This window comes from Plectropomus leopardus, chromosome 3 (assembly GCF_026936395.1).
Source record: "Plectropomus leopardus strain MGB_pleo_1.0 chromosome 3, ASM2693639v1, whole genome shotgun sequence".
In the NCBI taxonomy this organism is placed as follows: Eukaryota; Metazoa; Chordata; class Actinopteri; order Perciformes; family Serranidae; genus Plectropomus; species Plectropomus leopardus.
This window is the reverse complement of record NC_142178.1, coordinates 35635212-35648641: the sequence shown is the minus strand read 5'-3', so window position 1 is coordinate 35648641 and position 13430 is coordinate 35635212. Positions and strand designations below refer to the sequence as shown.

The window sequence follows — 13430 nt, the reverse complement described above, 5'->3', positions numbered from 1 at the left end:
TGGAGAAAAAGAATTGAGCGCACATCAGCAGGTGTTCAGCTAGCGGCCCGTCCCTGACATGCCAAACAGCTCAGGAAAAACACTGATTTGTGACGTGAATCTGCTTCAGTCAGTGTTTTTACCGCCTTAAATCACTAGATCCATTTATTTTGGAGAGGTAAAAGCCTCTGAAAATAATTCAGCTCCTGGTAAAAACCTCTTGATGTCTACAACTTGAGTTGTAGGAGGAAAAAAAGGTAAGCATAGATCAGCAGGTGCTGGGCGAGTGGCCCGTCCTGGACATGCCAAACTGCTTTGGAAAAAGACAGATTTTTAACGTGAAACTGCTTTATTCAGTGTTTTTACCAGTTTGAATCACCAGGGCCTTTTTTTTTCGAAACAATGACACCTTAGCGAATACTTAAGTGCCCAGGAAAAACCTCCTGCACGTCTAGATCAGAAATAAGGCGAGCACACATTAGCAGGTGCCAGGCTAGCGGCCTGTCTCTGACATGCCAAACAGGATAGGATAAACATTGATTTGTGACGTCAAACTGCTTTATTTCATGTTTTTACTGGTTGAAACCACCTAGTCTGTTTGTCCTGACGGGGAAGACACCCTGACAATAATTTAAAAAAAAAGAAAAAACGAATAATGAACACCAGAAGCAGTTTCAGCACACTCACACACACTCTTTCTTTAGTGTGTATATATTGAGCAGTTTGATTTGACATAATTAGTTAATTGAAAGAAATGCCCAAAACATGTTTTTCACCCCATACACAGCCCTATTCTCTGTGGTCTAGAAGTGGTCAAATGTAAGTATAGCATGTAGAAAAACATTCAAATAAATGTGTAAAATACATATTCTTTGTACGTGTTAAATTGCTCAATCAGAAACACCTTACTAGTTACTAAAAACCCCCAAAGTCACAGAAAAAAAATCCAAAGTAAAACCTTCAGCAGGCTTTTCCACTTCAAAGCATATTCCAGATTTGATGGGTCTCCAGGTATTTCTCACACTAACTTCATAACCGTGCTCTATAAATCCATCCCCTGTTGTCAGGGATGAAAACCTCTGTCACACTGGATGTGCTGACAGGCGGATATCAATATTTGATAAAAAGGCAGAAGCAGCCCAAAATGTGGGTCTATGCGCCTCCCTCTGCTGACTGCTCAGAGGGAGAACAAATGGAGGCTGTGAGGTTGAAGATCTCAGGCTGATATGAGGGATGTTGCACCACCGGAGCCCTTCACATCAAGTTGTATTTACTGTAAAACTAAGAAGCTGAGGCATTGCCAGCTTCACCGACTTACCATATGAACGCAGGCACTCGTTAAAAAGTAAGTTGGTCATGGGCTATTGTAACTGAACTGTATCACTGCTGCCAAATAATGAGCATCTGAGTTCTTCTTCACGAGTGAACAGCCCCCCCGGGCCTGACTCTGAGAAAAAGTGACCCAACTGTAACCTGATACTGAAACAGCTTGTCACAGTAAATGAGAGCAGTATGTGCCGCTAAGTCACAATCGTGTAATAATTTGTTTCATATTGTTTACAGTTGGACAACAGAAGTGTGTGCCACACAGAGTCAATAGGCCAATCCCCTCACGATTCACCTATTATTCCTTTGAGAGATGATAAGCATCGGTGAATATAATAAAGGTCAGGTTTATTTGTAGATGGCTTATTCAGCATAACCGAGCCACATGAGCAGTAGCGAATACAGCTATAGCATCAGCACAAATTAAAACAAACATCACGCTGAAAAACATTAGCAAACACAAGTTTGTCTCCACAAACTGTCAAAAAGCTGGAAGACTTCCCAGACCTGTGTGCATCTCCGTCTCCGAGGCCTCCTAAAATGATCCAGCTCGCAGACGAGGCTGTTCGCTAAACCTGAACATATTCGTGCAACGGCTGAGTAAACGTGTTGTCTTTTGGTGCTTGAAAAGGCCACATGTTCATGTAACTATGGTGTGATGCTACTTATTGTGATCCAAGTGGAGTAACTCGTGTAATGTCCTTTGGTACAGTTTTGACAATAATACCTTGTTTCTTGAGTATATTTTAAGACTTTAACTCCACTACAGTCCAAGTTAATCTTCGCTGTACAGGTGGGCAATATAAAGATAGTGTCAACACTGAGTTTACTGAGACTTTTCAGGATGCCATGTCGAGCCCTACTTTTTGGCCTTTGTGAATTTGATGTGACACAAAGCAATAACATCAGCCACTGCCACTGCTGAATGTCATCTTTTTCACCAGTCAGCCAATGGCAGTAAACAAGGAACAGTATCGTCCGATACCGATGTGTGGCCGTTAATATCTTGATATGAGACTAGATATTGACATAGATTTTGGATACATTAAATTGGAAATGTTGTCTTTTCTTGGTTTTAAATGCTTAATTTACAGTTAAGTAGTGTAATTTTCTGAACTTACCTGACTAGTTGTTCAGTTATTCACCTTTACCCACCAACATTACTGGGCGGCTGTGTCTCAGGAGATAAAGAGTCATCCACCAAATGGAAGATCACTGGTTCAAATCCCAGCACGTCAGAATATCCTTGGGCAAAATTCTGAACCCCAAATTGCTCCTGATGACTGTTTAATCTGTGCATTTAAACTGAGTTGAAGGTGGTGCCTTGTGCGTGGGTGAATGTGATTTATAGTGTAAAAGCACTTTTAGTGATCGGAAGACTCGCTATTGGTACAGTTATTTATATAGACACTGCAAGAATAAATGTGCAGTACATTGCCCTAGTCGAAACATGCACATGAAGTGCTATATGCATTCATATCTAATGGAAATCAGCTGCCCTTGTTCTGTCAGCCTCATGATAACAAGTAGGATTTATGGAAAGAAAAGGCCATGCAAACATAAAGTGCTCAAGCAAAGATTAAAGGGAGTGGTGTGTCCAAACTATGCTTGTTCATGAACATACAGCTCATTCCAAGCATGAACATGTGTTACTGTATTCACACCACCTGAGGGTATGAAAAGTGTGTCGGTGGTTTGAGCTCTAATGTTTAATTTCAAATTAAACTCTTTGACTTTAGAGGATATAGTAACAACTGGGGGGAACAGGGACATTTTGTGTTTCCCAAAAAGACATTAATTTTACAGTAAATGCAATCAGTTATGCGGTTTATCTTTGCATGATCTGTTACTCTCACAACTTGACTGGTATTGTTCCAGAGTTCATACCAGGGCAATGAGTTGTTTGACTAATTGAACAATCAAGTACTGATCATAGAGTGATGCATCAGTGATGACAGCTGAAGGGAATTAGACTCATTATGAGTTTCTTTACGTTTTGTCTGCCAAAGATTTTCTTCATGCAGGACTTTCACTGTGGTAATCATACTAAAATATCTGAGTATTTCCACCACTGACAGAACAGTTGAATCGAAACAGTCATGCCAGATTAGATGTGTAATAATGTAGTTATTTTCTGCCAGCAAAAGTATGTTTTCACTGGATGTTTTATTGGTTAATTGATTAAACCAAAAAGGGAGAGACCATGCATGCATTTACAGCTGTGGAGTTCCAGGGACTGCAGTCAGTCGTCCTTTTAAGTTTGAAATTTTTGGTTTTGATGGAAATGCCTCTAATTATTGGATTGATTGCTATGAAATTTGTTGGAGACATTCATGGCGCCTGAAAGATAAACATCACACGCTTTGAGCGTTTGTCTTTTTTTAATCCTAGTAGTAAGATGATGGTATGATGGGGACACATACAGGTTTTTGCTCTCTGTGGGAAGGTTTCCATGAACCCTCAAATTGGGCAAATTGAAACTGAAATATAAAATATGCATAATGGAAACATGTCAGGTGAAAAAAAAAGGAAAATTCTATTTACGTTTGCATGAGGTGGTATTTCAAGTGATTCAGAAAAGCCATATTTTGCAATGGAAACACTTTTTTTGCTTCATAGGTCACATGACGCTATGGTTATGTGCTGTGTGCGTTGGTAGGAGCTGGCTCCTTTGTGGCAATATGCAGCAGGCACTACAAGAGGTGTTATTTTATCGCATAACTCCTCAAAAATTGAGTCAGGCTATTAGCTTGTGTGCACAATCTTGTGGGAACATGTTATTATCTTGTGTGTGCAAGAAGGTAATCTTATGTGCAGAAATTAGTTATCTTTTGGGAACATGCTTATTTTGTGCATACAATGTAATTATCTTGTGCGAACAAGTCAGTCTATTATGTGCACAATCTTGTGTGCAGAAGTTAACTATCTTGTGGGAACAACATATTTATTGTGTGCATACAAGACAATTATCTTGTGGGAACAAGTTACTAATTATCTTGTGGGAGCATCTAATTTATCTTGTGCGCATAAGTTTATTATCTTGTGGGAACAACATAATCATCTTGCGCACACAAGATAATCATCTTGTGGGAACAAGTTAGCCTATTATTTTGTGTGCACAATCTTGTGTGCAGAAGTTAATATTCTCGTGGAAACAATTTATCTATCTTGTGCCTACAAGACAATTACCTTGTGGGTATAAGTTCTTATTCACTTTCTGGCACTTTATATGCTACATATTATGCACATTTTCCAAAATTTCTATTTATTCCTCTTTTTCACAACATGGATTTTTCTCTGGCGCCACCATCAGGCCAACTTTTACATTTTTTGACCCACTAGTGGTATCTCCCAAATAATCTCATCATACTTCATCCATGCAATCCTTTTTTCTAGTATGTAATGTGCATTACAACCTCACGGGGGCTCTGGTGTGGTCACAGACATTTGGTCATGATTTTCAGTTTTGCAGAACTTGTATGGGGTTGGATAAATTTAGAGTATAGGACACCTCTTAAAGTACCACAGAGGAACTAGCAGCAGTAATAATAGCAGTCGTCTCTGCTCGAGCCTCTGCACAAGTTCAACGCCACTCGTCCTCTTCTCTCTGTCCCCTCTCTCTCTCATATTTCCTCCTTTATATCTCCCTACATGATGGGCGCCCCCCTCGTCCTCCTGATAAGCAGCATAACGGGGAGGAGCTCTCCTCGCGGGGCTCCTCCTTCCATTGCCTTCGTTTTCTTTCACTTGCCCCCACACACACTCCTCCTCCTCCTCCTCCTTCTCGCCTGTCTGATCGAAAGGGAGAGGGGGGGTTAGATGATGAAGAAGTAAAAAGAGGGGGGGGGGGTCTTATTTTCTTACGAGCGGAAAAGGCGTCACACCGGGCGCAGGGCGCAGCGCGGTGGACGGAAGAGAGGGAGACGCATCACGGTGAGGGAGATAGAAAAGACGGTGGGAGGAGGCGACAGCGGGTCGTAAACACGACAGAAAACGGCGAATAGGACGGCAGAAAGCGGTGATCACCCCCCACCGCCAACCCTCCTCATCTCTTCATCTCCATCCTTTTCTGCACCGTTTGGCTCATCCCTTTGCGCACCGGAGCGGCTCGGTGCTTTCTGTTTTCTCTTTATTTTTAATCTTATCCGGACAAAACCTCTGCACGGTCTATCGTAGGATAAACACCAGAGGCAAGAGAGGAGGCTGTTCCATCACTACGACCGACAGGATCCGGTGTAGGTGCCGCTCGGGACGGACCATCGGCGCGGGCGATTCGGTGGCTAGTGCCAGAGGAGGGGGTAAACACGGGGAGATGACTGTAGAGTAACCCGGCTGAAGCTCACAGAGAAACCCCGGTCCCCGGTTATCACCGAGACTCCAGCATCACCAATGCGATGGCATAGCGGTTTGTGCAGCACCAGACTAGACTCAGATCAGCAGGGCTCTCATCCACCATGAACCTCTGAAAGACATCCGATACAGGCACAGATGGGTAAGAGGAGATGCTCTGCTGTGTGTTTTTTCTTTATTCCGGGATATGGAGGTTGGGCAAGGAGGGGTGGAGGAGAGCAGGGAGGCTTCTGACGTGAAGACCCCTGCCATTGCATGTACAGTTTAAGACTGCAATATACAAGAGGGGGTGTATTTGTGCATGTGTGAGGTTAATGAAGTGGCTTCTCATGAAATTAGGAAGTAGATGGAAACAGATGGCTCTTTACTGCTGGTCAGACTGGAGGTAGAGTGTGGCTTAGCCATCTCATTTGATACAACTCTGTGGTGGTTTGTGGGTCCTGGGTGTGCAAGATTTAATTTTAATAACAGATAGTATACCAGGACCATGGATGGTTTACAGAACGGGCCGACTGTGTACGGGCCAAGAGATCAGGGGGCAAAATATCACTGAAAGAGATAAAAAAAAAATGACCACAAAGACAGGTGGATTGACTGCAACACAATGCCAAATGATGACAGAGAGCTGCAAAAAAAGGCCACAAAGAGATAGAAAACAATGAAAAAGAGACACAGAGTGACCACAAAGACACATGAAATGACTACAACCAAATACAAAATTACCACAAATAGATGTAAGGCAGCAACAAATAGATACAAAAAAACTACAGAGACATAAAGCGACCACAATGAAACATGAAACCACAATGAAACATGAAACGACTACAATCAGATATCAGATTACCACAAATTTATGCAGAACAGCAACAAAGATACAAAACAACCACCAAGAGAAAAAAAAACAGCTACAAAAAGATAAGAAACAGATACAAAGACTTACAAAACATTTCCAAGAGACAAAATACAACTACGAAACGATACAAAAATACTTCAGAGACAAAACAGCTACAAGACATGCAAAACGACCACAGAGAGATACACAAAATGATTAAAACGAGACACGGAATGACCACAAACAGATGTAGAACCACAATAAAGAGATACAAAACAACTACAAAGAAACACAGAATGGCTCCAACCAGACAAAATTACCACAAATAAGACACAAAATGTCAACAAAGAGATACAAAACAATTTCAAAGGGAGGAATACGACCACAAAATAACTAGAATTAGGCACAAATAACCACAAATAGATGCTAAAAGACCACGAAGAGACAAAACACCTACAAAGACAAACAAAACATCCACAAATGCGGAATAGTTATATTAACACACAAAATGACCACAAATAGACACACAGCAAAAAACAAAGAAATACAAAACCAACATCAAAAAGATAAAATAGCTTCAAAGAGATACAATACAATTAACAAGAGACACAAAACGACTACAAAGAGACACAAAAGAACTATAACCAGGGACAAAATAACCGCATATTGATGCAGAACCATAGCTAAGTGATACAAGACAACTTCAAAGGGACAAAATGGCTACGAGAAGAGGAAAACCACTACAAAGAGATACTAAAGAACTTTAGGGAGAAAAAGTGTACAAAGAGATGCAAAATAAATACATAACTTTGATTCTTTCTAAGATTCAGAATTGTTGTTTGCCTTTTCCATTTCTGCTCCCAGGGACTCATTGTCTCATAATGAGTCCATGACCTCACGGTACAGGCTTTAGGCCAAGCTTATAACATTCGAAACTATTTAGTCTTGAAATCCTTGTGAGTTCTTAGTGGCTCAGTGGATTGATGTTACATTAACGCTGCCAGGATTTAGGATTTCCCATTTTGGCTGCCCAACCTTGACTGAATCCATGGTATTATAAGGTACTTTAAGTGTCCACTAATGTAGCCATACTCTTCAGGCGTGTTCCTAATTTTCACACCACCACCCACAAACACCTAAACTGATGATAGCCGTCAGCCTCATCCCTGTTGCATCTTACAGCCCACAGGAAAGCCCTACTCCACGCCACCTCACCACATGTGAATCATCCCCGCCCCGGGCATTTGTCTTTAGTATGCAGCGACTGCAAGCCTCACTGACAAAAAACATTTTCATCTCACATCTAGTCAAACCAAAACCCAACCCCATTGCCTGCTGAATCCATTTCTAATTTCCCACGGGAGCGTGCCCAGCTCCCTGGTTGCTACTTCGGGGTCAGTTATTGATCTGGGGTCCCAGATGGGTTTGAGTATATGAAGGCTTGAGTAAGCTGATCCCTGATAGGCAGTTAAGTGCAAATTTAGCGTAAATGAATGAGGGAGTTGTCTGGAGGCTGCAGAGGAGCAGGTGAGATTGTCACTGTGGAGAAATCTGGCTTCATAGTGTAAACATGAACCTCTTTCTCCTTCCCTTGACATGCTGCCCTTGAGCAAGGCAATTAATCAGGCAATAACTCCATTAGAGCGGCTCAGTGGTGCAACAGTAGCAGAGTGGAGCTGTACCTGGCAGCTCCCAGCTGTGAATGTGTGAAACAGGGCATTGCGGATGAGCATTCTCAATGTGTTCCCTCAGGATGAATCCAGGTTTTTAAAGATGCACGTCGGGTAGAGGTAATTATCTGCGAATCTGAGGTTGCTCCAGGAGAGATGTCTGTTTTGTTTCGAAGACACCACCAGGTTCGGGTGGTATGCAATTTTTCATATCTACACACCGTCCTGAAATTTTATCGGGGTCTCGGCCTACATGCACTACTTACTCTCAGCTTTTCAAACTAATAAATACACAAAAGAAATCCACAGAATGTAAAGAAAAAAAATATTCCCACACATTCGTTCCTTATTAAACAGAGAAATACAACTTTACACCTTTTGATTAAACTTTCTCTCAGTCATAGGAGACTGACGGGACTTAATTGGCTGATTAATTCATCATAAAACACACTGACAGAAAAGAAGGGCTTGGCGTTATGGTTTTAAAACAATATCGTGATATTTTTGGGCAATATCATGATACACAATACATATCTCAGTATTTTAAAATGTCATCTAAATCAATGTTAACTTCTAAAATACAAAATGATTGAATAAAGTACAGTTCCTAGCACGTTGAAGAAAGTAGCCACTGTCATAATAAAGTTGAATACACTACAATTTATACATGTAGCTTAGAGTCATTATATATATATATATATATATATATATATATATATATATATATATATATATATATATATATATATATATATATATATATATATATATATCGCCCACCCCTGCAGAATAGTAATCCAGTAATGTAGTTGGTAAATCCACTGTTCCAACAATCACCAGCTCCGGTTCAGTCGAAATAAATTCATAATTCATCAAATTAGATGTAAAAGATATGCTGTTATTCCCGATAGTCTCTCTCTCTGCCATTGCTGACTACGACAGTCCTGTAACTTACATCTCCACCATGAGGTGTCACTATGTCTTTCAGCTATAGCCAGTTATACCAGTAGAGACGGGAGACCTAGCTCTGGTGGTGCATGCTGTGCACCACATACAATGAGTTTTATAGAGAGAGAAACGCTTATATTTATGACCGTATTGAAAAACATACCTTCAGGATTTCTAAATACTCTGGTATACAGTAATACCACCCAAGCCTAGACACCATTTTTCATTTGATCCAGTTGAACCCAGAAGCAGCTTCAGGATGAAATAGCAGCATTTTTGGACAGAAAATTGGACCTAGACCTGTACCTGCGAGGCAGCACAGAGAGCAGAGAAGGAAAGAATTTGAGCAGGAAGTATATACGTACTTCACTGTGTTTGTAGCAGCAGAGGCAGCGGCCAGCCACTTCCACTGCTGCTCTAGTCCTCTGTGGTTATCTCGCTGTGGCTTGCAAATGGTCGACGATGCCCCAACCAACATCCTAGATCCCCACGTTTCAAAACAACAACATCAACAAAGACCACATCTCACGGGGATGCTGGCCTTTTCACTTCACAGTGATGCTGATGCTGAGAGACAGGGCAGTGAGCTAGTGTGTGTGCATGTGTATGGGAGGTGTGGGGTTGCAGAAAGAGCAGGAGAGAAAGAAATTGAAAATGTTTCCAAGGGATCTTAGGGGTTTGAGATGCCACAGCTGTGGACTGAACAAAGTTGCCACACCTGAATACAAATTTTGTGTGCATCAGAGTTGAGGAGTTGTCACACGGGTCGGACATAAAAGAGGTGAAATGTAACGATGGATGATGGATGGCTGCGTAGAAAGACTGAAAAATTAAAATGGAAAGAGAACAGAGAGACTGAGTGGGCTGGAGGGGAGGATGCAGGGATGTTATCCAGTCATGTGTCTGAAAGAGTGTGTGGACTCCAGAGATCCACCTGAGCCCCACAGCTGAAGCTCACTTCTTTTGTCAGATTTGATTAAGAACACTCTCTTGTGATTTCTCCCCTTCTCTCTCTCTCACACACACACACATGATTTCACTTTCAGTTTCACTTATTGGAGTGACAAGTAAATATATCTATGTTGCAAAAGCATATTGAGAAGAAAAATAGTGGATTAAGGAGGCAAAAATGAGATGAGATGCAGAGTATAATACCAGCTACATAAGAAAAGAAACATGAACAGTGACTATGAAAGAAGATCATATGTATAGCTGTCTCATTACCATTAACATATATAGAATTTAAAGGTTCGTTATTTTGGGAAACACACTTATTTGCTTTCTTGAAGAGAGTTTAATACCACTCTGATATAGAACAGCAGGTAAGTTTGGAAAAGTACATCAATTTACTGTAATTAAGCCTTCAAAACCACCAAAAGACAACACAAAATTACATCCAAAATCTAAGACAATATTTAGTCTCATTATTTTACCAATGTAATGTCAATATATTGCCCAGCCCTTATTTTGCTTGCTAAGCTGTAAAAAAACAAACTGTAAAAGACAGGTTTTCCCATTAATCTGTGGGTTATGTGCTGGACTAATTCTTGGCTGGGACCAACAACTTTCTCCTTCGTTCTCAACTAACATCAAGTCCACACATGCTATTAAACAAAAAAGAAAAAATCTTCATCGAGATGAAAACGCAAGAACACAATGGGAGCGCTGTAAAGAGCATGCCGAACCCACAGGTAGCAATTTAACCCTTACCCTAAAGCCATGCAAAGATGTCCAGTCAGCAGCCTGAACAAAAACAGTGATTTTGATGCCTCTGTTCCTCAGTATAGTGAAAGAGCAACTGTGTATTTTATGTGTAAACATGTCAAATTTCCTGATAGCAAGGTTAGAATCAGCACAGCTTTGAGCGCATCTGCCATCGGACGAATTTCGCCCCATTTTTGAGACCTCACAAAGGAGATAATGGCTCACACTATCTACATGGCAGCTGAGTTTCTGAAAATCAAAAGATTTACAAAAGGACCTTTAAGGACCTAAAATGCAGTTTGTATATGAAGAAAAGCCCAAAATGCATAGTAAAAACCACATTTAAAAAAACACCCCCGTGTCCTTGTGGACTACCATAAAACTTCTCACATAGCCCTCAGCAAGATAGCATACAACCATACTTCCCCAAATGTCGAACTATTCCTTTAAGGCAGGTAGCTACCTTTGACAGCAGATAACAAACATAGCTCATGTCCCTGCAGTGTTTCTGTGTTACTCCAGTAAGACAAAAGGAAGCTTTTCATCATCAAGCACGATCATTATAACTGGAATACTGAAGCTTTTCAAAACTTTGATCATATAGCTCAAATATTTTCTTGTGTTTAGAGCATGTGCAAGGAAATTGTGTTGTCTAAGTAGCAGTGTTTCTGTCTTTGTCTTACTTTTTCAAACACAGCGAGGCAGCAGATACCTTATGCACCAGTGCTATTGTCAAAGCATCTGATGATAATAAGAACTCGTGGGGAAAAAAAGCAATGCAGTCCCTCTTATCTCATTAACAAACAGCAGCTCTGCACCTTTCTATTTGTTTTATCTCAACCATATCACAACTCTTCCATTCTTTCTTCCCCGCTTCCTCTCACACAGCGCTTTCATTATGTTGCTCCCTCTTTTCGCTGCCTGCGACTCAAGTTGCAAGGCCAAAACAAATGGCTTTGCTGGCACACGAAGAGGCTGTCAGTTAGGCGATCTGGGTACACAGAGATCAGCAGCCTCTTCCTCTCCCACAGCATCCTGTTTTGTTGACTTTCCCTCTAAATGACGGTCTTGGTTATTTTCTGGAAATCAGATGTTTGCTGTGACTCACAGTCAAACTTCTTGTAATCATAAAACTTTGATTTTTTACAACTCAAAGGCTGCAATCTGACCAAGAATGCTTGAAACTGTTACTTGGTAGACCCAAAGAGTTTATGCTTTTTATGTTGTTCATGTAGGTTCCAATCAGAGGCCTCAGTCTTTTTTCCAAGACAAACGTATTGCATTGTGTAAGAAGTGAGAATGTAAGTCTGCAGGAAATGACCACAAACCAGGCTTGTTGTTATAAGCAGATGGATGCAGACATCTGATATCCTGCAGTGTGTGAACACCAGTGAAAGACAGCAAAAAGCAGCAAAGGCAGTTTTGCACAGCCAAAGTACATTTCTTTATCAAGTTAAGAAAGTCATCTGTGGATCAGTCACTTTTGTTTACAACCTTAGTTCGGTGGAAATGGGGCAGAGCAGATGTAAACAAAGCCCCTTTTTATTCAAAAATGTGTTTTGCTGATTGTTACTTTTCCTTGATGGTTGGGTTTCTCTGCTGAAAGATGCATGTACAGAGAGGTAAGTTTATCTGGGTTAAAAGTCAGTTTGATATGTGCACATATGAGCATGGTCTTGTCACATGATGTCGATGGTCCAATATGGAACTTTGGAAATTTGAAACCTAGCAAGTGGGAAACATCTTGTGTCCAGCAGTTAAACTTTTGAAACTAAAATTATTCGCAGATTCACGGATCCACTTTTGTAGTTCGAAGGCGTAGATGCACATTTAAGACTTTTTAACGAGGCAATTTAACTTTTTGTGCTCAAAGAATATATAAAAAATAATTTGTTATTCAAAGCACAAAAGTTCATATAGTATATTTATGGCTTAAAATATGTTTGGAAGGGATCTTAAAGAAAATATTGCATAAAAAAATATGATTTAAAATTCCTAAAAGTAATGAAAGACCTTGGCACAAGTTGATATTTCTGCTATATAGTATATGGTGTCATTGTTCAGACAGTCCAAAATGCCAAAGTCCCCTTAGTTCAAAACATGTCCCACTGGACTGATAGCCCATTTCTCCGACCGAGCGTTATCCCCGACAAACAGCCTTTGCTCCAATGTCATCATTGCTGTGAAAATACACACGTCTTTCAGTTAGTTTTGGTTTCTCAGTGGCATTTGAACAACTAATCCCAGGTAATTTTTTTTACCAACACTTTACAAAGTTACTCAGTGGGGTTTCAGCCATGGATCCTATTTTTATTTTACCGACCCTTAGCAGGCTAGTAACTTTTCTCAGTGGTGTTTGAACCACTGATCACGGGTTTGCTTACCGACCTTTCCCCACTTTTCTCAGTGCCCTTTTCCAGCTGAATTTTAACCACCAATCACGGTTGTTTTAACCAACCCTTTGCTACTTTCTTGGCTGTGTTCAAGCCACACGTCCAAGCTGTTCTCACAGACCCTTCGCATTATAACCCAACAACATTTGAGCAAATGATCCCAGCATTTTTTACCAACCCTTTATGGCATTTCTCTCTGTTGCAAAATTGGCATGCCAAGTTGGCCTC

At 40.8% G+C, this 13430-nt stretch overlaps 1 protein-coding gene across 2 annotated transcripts in view; it reads left to right on the top strand.

Moving 5' to 3' along the window:
* Positions 1 to 13430, top strand: part of mgat3b (beta-1,4-mannosyl-glycoprotein 4-beta-N-acetylglucosaminyltransferase b) — a 93597-nt gene that overhangs the window by 2859 nt on the left and 77308 nt on the right. Inside the window, exon 1 of one of the 2 annotated variants that reach the window (XM_042485580.2) lies at positions 5120 to 5797. The exons of the other annotated variant lie outside the window; for it this stretch is intronic. The gene's annotated coding sequence lies outside the window, so the exon portion shown is untranslated. Of the gene's footprint in view, positions 1 to 5119; positions 5798 to 13430 lie in introns of those variants that run through there. 2 annotated transcript variants of the gene reach the window in all.